A 6335-nucleotide genomic window follows, 5' to 3' on the forward strand; every position below is an offset into this window, starting at 1 on the left:
TTAATATGTTCTCACCCAAAGTAACTTTATTAACTTCAGACATCTTTTCGCTAACTCGGAATGGGACAATCCCACCTGTGAAATGTATGTGCTGTGTGCCCTATGCCTTCAGAAGTTGGGGAAAGCCCTCAGTGCCGGCATCCATACCTGGCCTCTCTGGGTGGAAACACACACACACACACATGCACACGCGCACACACACACACACACACGACCAAATTCACATGATCAGGTTAGTGACAGCTGCTTCCAGATGCTCAGTCACTCCATGATAAAGAAGGCAACAGGATAGGAAGCCGTTGTGGGCCCCATTTGTTCAAGAGATTCAGAAGCACCCCCCACGTCAAACACTGGCGTCCTTCTGACTACAGTCAGCCTTCGAGCTCCGTGATTTGACCCAGGCAGTGCAGCCATACACAGTCAAAGCATTTCAAGAGGCCTGGCTTCTAGACCAGCATTCAAGTGCCCTCTCTGTAACAAGAATAACCAGTAAACCTACCTGTCAGAGTTAAGGTGCTATAGCTCAACTTGCCTGGCATGTACTGGATCCTGAGTTCTAGCCTCACTATTGCAAAACAACTGAGCAATCCAGGACAAGAGCCAGCTGTCCTCTGGGCCCTCAAAATGTGGCCATGCCACCGAGAAAATAAATAAATAAATAAATAAATAATAAATAATTTCGATTTTAATATAAACTTAAGTAGCCACTCTGTGACTCTGGCCAAATAAGTTTACCTCACACTCAGTTTTATTTCCTCCCAAATCTACCCACTCCTTTCTTCTCTCTTTTTTGCCATTGTTTAGTCCTCTGATCAAAGCTACTCAGGTTACCCCTGCCATGAATATCCACCATAGCCTCCTAATTAATTCTGTTTGCTGACCCTAGATAGCAAATGCTTATAAAAATTAATAGCTCAGACGTTAAGAGAGCATACTGCTCTTGGAAAGGATCTGAGTTTGGTTCCAATACCCACATTAGATGGTTCCCAGCTGCCTGTAACTCTAGCTTCGGGGGATTCCACATCTCCAGCCTCTGCAAGCACCTGTGTTCACAAGCTCACACACACACTTAAAAGTATAAAAAAATTGTTTTTAAAAATTAAATTTAAGGCCAGGCACAATGGCATCCATCAATGATCCTAGCACCAAGGAAATGGAGACAGTTTGTATAAATAAGAGTAGGTGCCAGGCGGTGGTGGCACACGCCTTTAATCCCAGCACTTGGGAGGCAGAGGCAGAGGCAGGCGGATTTCTGAGTTCGAAGCCAGCCTGGTCTGCAAAGTGAGTTCCAGGACATCCAGGACTATACAGAGAAACTCTGTCTCGGGGAAAAAAAAAAAAAAAGAGTAGGCTAGTGTGGCATATTCCAAGACCTTGTCCCTCAAAACAAAACAAAACAAAACAAAACGTGGACTTAGTATTCAAGAGGCTGGAGTGGTGACTCAGTGGTAAAGATCACTTGTCCTTACAGAGAACCAGGTTTGGTTCTCAGCACCCATATAGTGGCCCACGGCTGCCAATCATTCTGCTCCAAGGGATCTGATGCCTCCTTCTGACCCCCACAAGCTCCCAGCATGCACATGCACATAGATACATGCAGGCAAAACACTGAGACAATATAAAATAAACAAATCTAAAAATACACCATTTCGCTAGGGAGCTGGTTATAAGATCAAGGCTGGTCTAGGATACATGGATACATAGCAAGTTCAAGACCAGCCTTGGCTGTGTAGGTCTCTGTCTCAAAATTTAAAAGTCCATGTTTTAAAAAATCTTCTGAAAATTTTCCACAGACAGGCCACAAAACTGCGGGGCCACTTTAAGGAGGAGCTGTTTGGTGTCCAAGCCCTCCTAGACTGATCTCTCCCCTTGATGACCTCACCTTCTAAGCTCCAGCCACTCTGACCTTTCTCTAGCCACTGAAGCCCCATGCCCCAGGATCTTTGCCCTGTCTTCCTTCCTGGTCATATTCCCAGAAGAACAGAGACGCATACCCCACAGACAACAGAACAAGTGTGACCTAGGCCACAAGGAGCCTGACCCAGGGATCACCTACCATTTACAAAGGCTAAGCATGGCATTAAGCAGGCTCCATTGTGGATCCCCTAAGCTATGTAGTGGGATCCAGACACAAACATTTAATCATCTTAATGATGGAAAAAAAAATAAAGATCTGCATTCTAAGATGAGCTTTCTACTCTCATTATCGTACTCTATTGGCAAAGCCATGAGAGTCACAGACCTTTTGAAAGGGCCCTGGGCTCCATCTCCAGCACTACTTAAAAATTAAAAAAAAAAAAAAAAAAAAAAAAAAAAAAAAAACTTTTTAATGTTCTACTAAGTTTATTTCTAGAACAAAACTTCTCAATGCAAGAACACTGGTGTAGATCCAAGTTTATATGCAAAGCTTAGTAGCATTACTCTTCACAGGAAGTACAAAAGGCAGCCAGAATTGCCGACCACAGAAGAATTAGGTGCTCATGAAAAAATCACGTTCACACACAGTTTGTAACAACCCAGGTAAATGATTCTGCCTTGCTTTCTTTTTTTATTGGATATTTTATTTGTTTACATTTCAAATGTTATCCCCTTTCCCAGTTTCCCCTCCACAAACCCTCTATCTCATCTCCCCTCCCCTTGTTTCTATGTGGGTGCTCCCCCACCCACCCACCCACTCCCACCTCACCGCCCTGGCATTCTCCTACACTGGGGCATAAAGCCTTCACAGGACCAAGAGCCTCTCCTCCCACTGATGCCCGACAAGACCATTCTCTGCTACAAATGCAGCTGGAGCTATGGGTCCCTCCATGTGTACTCTTTGGTTCACTTTCAAACCTCTACAATAGTCTATATTAGTGATCAATTGCTTCCTAACGTATGAACATACACACACACACACACACACACACACCTCAGCAGCCTAGAACACCACCACTGCTGCTAAGCCTGCCACTCGATCTCCTGCTCTCACCTCCCCCCAGCGCTGCTGCAGCCCCCTTATAATTTAGTGAAACATCTGCTTCTACACTCATGGCTGACAGCTGAGGCTCCATGCGGCTGACAGTCACAGTCCTACTTGTGTATCACACACTGCCCTTACCACAAGGCAGTCCACACATCCAGCAAACAGCTTATGTCATCAGGGCAGGCAACAAGACAAGAAAGAATGTCAGCAGGATACAGGTCACAGTATTTTACAGCAGGAAGGCGAGAGAAACATCCAAGCTCTTCTGCCATGTCCTGTCCTAATCATTAAAGACACCTGGTTAGCTGGGCATGGTGGTGCACACCTTTAAGTCCCAGCACTCGGGGGGCAGAGACAGGTAGGTGTCTGAATTTGAGGCATCCTTGAGCAAGACACACGTATAGTACAAGTTCCAGGACAAGACTACACAGAAAAAAATCCTGCTTTGATAAATAAAAAACAAAAGGCACCTATTAATAGTTGTACATACACCCTGTCAAAATCTCTGCCAGCAGCATCATAGTGCCTTCCTGTTGACGCAAAGAACCATGATAGAAAATTATACATCAGAACCCAGAGAAAAGTTCAAGCCAGAGTCCATATCTCTGAGGAAAGGATCCTACAAGCCTGTACATACCAGCAGATGGGATCACTGGGGCTGCTGAAGAAGCAGCCTATGTCACCCTCAGCAGCTAGTGAGAGGCCACCAAGCCCATCCCCTTTAGCAATGCTAAAAGAATGAAGCAGATTTATAATAAACACCTACTCAAAGCTGAGCAAAAACTATAAACAATAAAAAAAAAGTTTAACCTTCAGAAGATCCTCCTTGTAAGTACAAAGACCAAAGGTCACAATTATTAGAGAGGTGGAGGCTGAAGCAGCCAGAGGAAATTCTGATGCCTGGTTTAAGTTTAAAAGTCTGAAAAACCAAGGTCTGAGCCAAAGTTCTTAGATGTGTTCCCCATTCAGACTGTCCCCCCATCCTCACATTACCCACTGGGACTGCTGACCACTGATAGCATAAAGTGACCAGTTTTCCAGTGAACTGCTCTCAGATGGCAGAAGCCACATCCCCAGAAAGACGCAGGCACATTGCTACTAGGCTGGCCCGCTAGTACAAAGCTAACTATCTCAGTCATCACCCTTGCTCAACGTCTTCCTTTAGCTGGCTGGATTCTGTCAATCTCTTTTGCTTTAGTTGGGATTCTGTATATTGTTTTTGTGTTTGGTTTTATTTGGTTTGAGGGTTGTGTGGGTGTGTTTGGTTTCTAACTCGGGGTGTCCCCAAACTTCTGATCCTCCTGCCATTGACTTCCAAGGGCTGGGTGGACAGGCCTGTACCACCACACCCAATTTGTACCATACTGGGGGTGTGGTAATCAAACCCATGGTTTCTGCATGGTGAACCAGCACTCCACACTGAACTGCACCCCTAGCCCTCCTTCAACCCTTCTGTAGATATTTTCTCCTCAAGAAATGACAGCTGTTGGGCAGAGAAGCCCATACCTCTAAGCCCAACAAATTGGAAAATGAGGCAAGAAGATTGCCACAAATTTGAGGGCAGTGCGGACTACACAGCGAGGTCCAGGCTAACCTAAAGTACAGTGTGAAATCCTGTCTCAAAAAGAGAGGAAAGAAGGAAAGGAAGAAGGGAGGGGAAATACCTATAGAGGCTCAAACCTCTTGTCTCAAGCCCCAAGCTCTGCTTCTAGGCAAAATGACCTAAGGTAGTCAAGATACAAGACAAAAGGCCCTGCTGAAACAGCTTCAGGGTGTGTCCCAAGTTCCAAAAGACCTGACTGGTTACAGTTGAGAAAGGCCAGATGTCTAATAACATCAGGAGGGAATATAAAGAGTGCTTCTGTCAGAAACGTTTATTGTTATTGTTGTTACAGTGTGTGTGTGTGTGTGTGTGTGTGTGTGCGTGTGCGTGTGCGTGTGTGTGGAGGACAGAGGACAGTTTTCTTTTTTCATTTTTATAGTTTAATGTATTTTAATAGCAAACTTACAGGAACAGCACAGAAGAGAGACAACATTAAAACACGTACTTGCATACAGGACAACTCACTTAGAAAAGTATAGTGAATGGATGGGATCTACTGGATGATAAAAATGCTACAAACCATCAATAAGAAATTTACTTATTTTTTTAAAAGTTCAAATGCTGGCATTGTCCAGAGAATTTTAGCAGATTTATTTATAATTGTTATAAAGTTGAACTGTTAAAATGTGTACACTGAAACATTTTGCTTGCATTAACATTTTACATCTTGCATTTATATTAAAAATTCACACACAAAGGAATGTAGAGAAACTGCCAATACCTGATTCTGTTCCCCACAATCATATATTTAGGTACCTTTGACCCCATGGAAAAGATCTCTAACATTCAGAACTACTGAAAACAGGAAGAAGAGGAAAAGAAAATTTTTGAGAATGAAATGTTTCCCCTCATAGTGGACTCTTAAGCACGTTCTCCGCGTATGCGGCGTGCTAGCTGGATATCTCTTAGCATAATTGTTACACGTTTGGCATGGATAGCACACAGGTTGGTATCTTCAAAAAGGCCAACCAGATAGGCCTCACTTGCCTCCTGCAAAGCACCAATAGCTGCACTCTGGAAGCACAGATCTGTTTTGAAGTCCTGAGCAATTTCTCGCACCAGACGCTGAAAGGGGAGCTTGCGAATCAGAAGTTCAATGGACTTTGGATAGCATCTGCCTTCACTGAGTGCCACAGTACCAGGCCTGTAAGGATGAGGCTTTTCACCCCTCCAGTAGAGGGTGCACTCTTGTGAGAGGCTTTTGTAGTCAGTTGTTTCCTGGGTGCTTTACCACCGGTGGATTTGCGAGCAAACTGCTTTGTACGAGCCATGGTATGGGCAACTCCTTACTTACCCACCCACCTCTCCTTCAGCTGGAGCTCAGCAGCAGCGCCACGAAGGCTGTGAACACAGAGGACAACTTTCAAGAGTCAGTTTCTGCTTCCACTTTGTTGACACAGAGTGTCTTTTGTTTCTCCATATATAAAACAATTTCTTAATGGTTCTTTGGGCTAGTGCTATAATCAGCAGTGTGTGCTTGGTAATCCCAGCACTTGGAAAAAAGTGCTGAGTTCTAGGCCAGCCTGGACTATATATGTAGTCCCCTGTCTTGCAAAATTAAAAGAAAAGTTCCTGAGGAAAGGTAAAAAAAAAAAAAAAAAATAGATAAAAGATTGCGAAATAGGCCCAACATGAACATGAAGTAGCCACAAGAATAACTGGACTGACATGTAATTCAGTTGATAGAATTCCTGTCTAAGCATGCACAATGTCCTGGGTAGGATCCCCAACTCTGCAAAAACTAGATATGGAAGAATATAATCCTAC

The 6335-nt window shown here is 44.1% G+C and overlaps 1 pseudogene; it reads right to left on the minus strand.

Moving 5' to 3' along the window:
* Nucleotides 1-5429: 5429 nt before the first annotated feature.
* LOC110296845 (histone H3.3A-like) lies at nucleotides 5430-5839 on the minus strand (annotated as a pseudogene).
* Between the last annotated feature and the right edge of the window lie 496 nt (nucleotides 5840-6335).

Source organism: Mus caroli, unplaced genomic scaffold (assembly GCF_978045245.1).
Source record: "Mus caroli unplaced genomic scaffold, Mus_caroli_1 scaffold_7, whole genome shotgun sequence".
In the NCBI taxonomy this organism is placed as follows: Eukaryota; Metazoa; Chordata; class Mammalia; order Rodentia; family Muridae; genus Mus; species Mus caroli.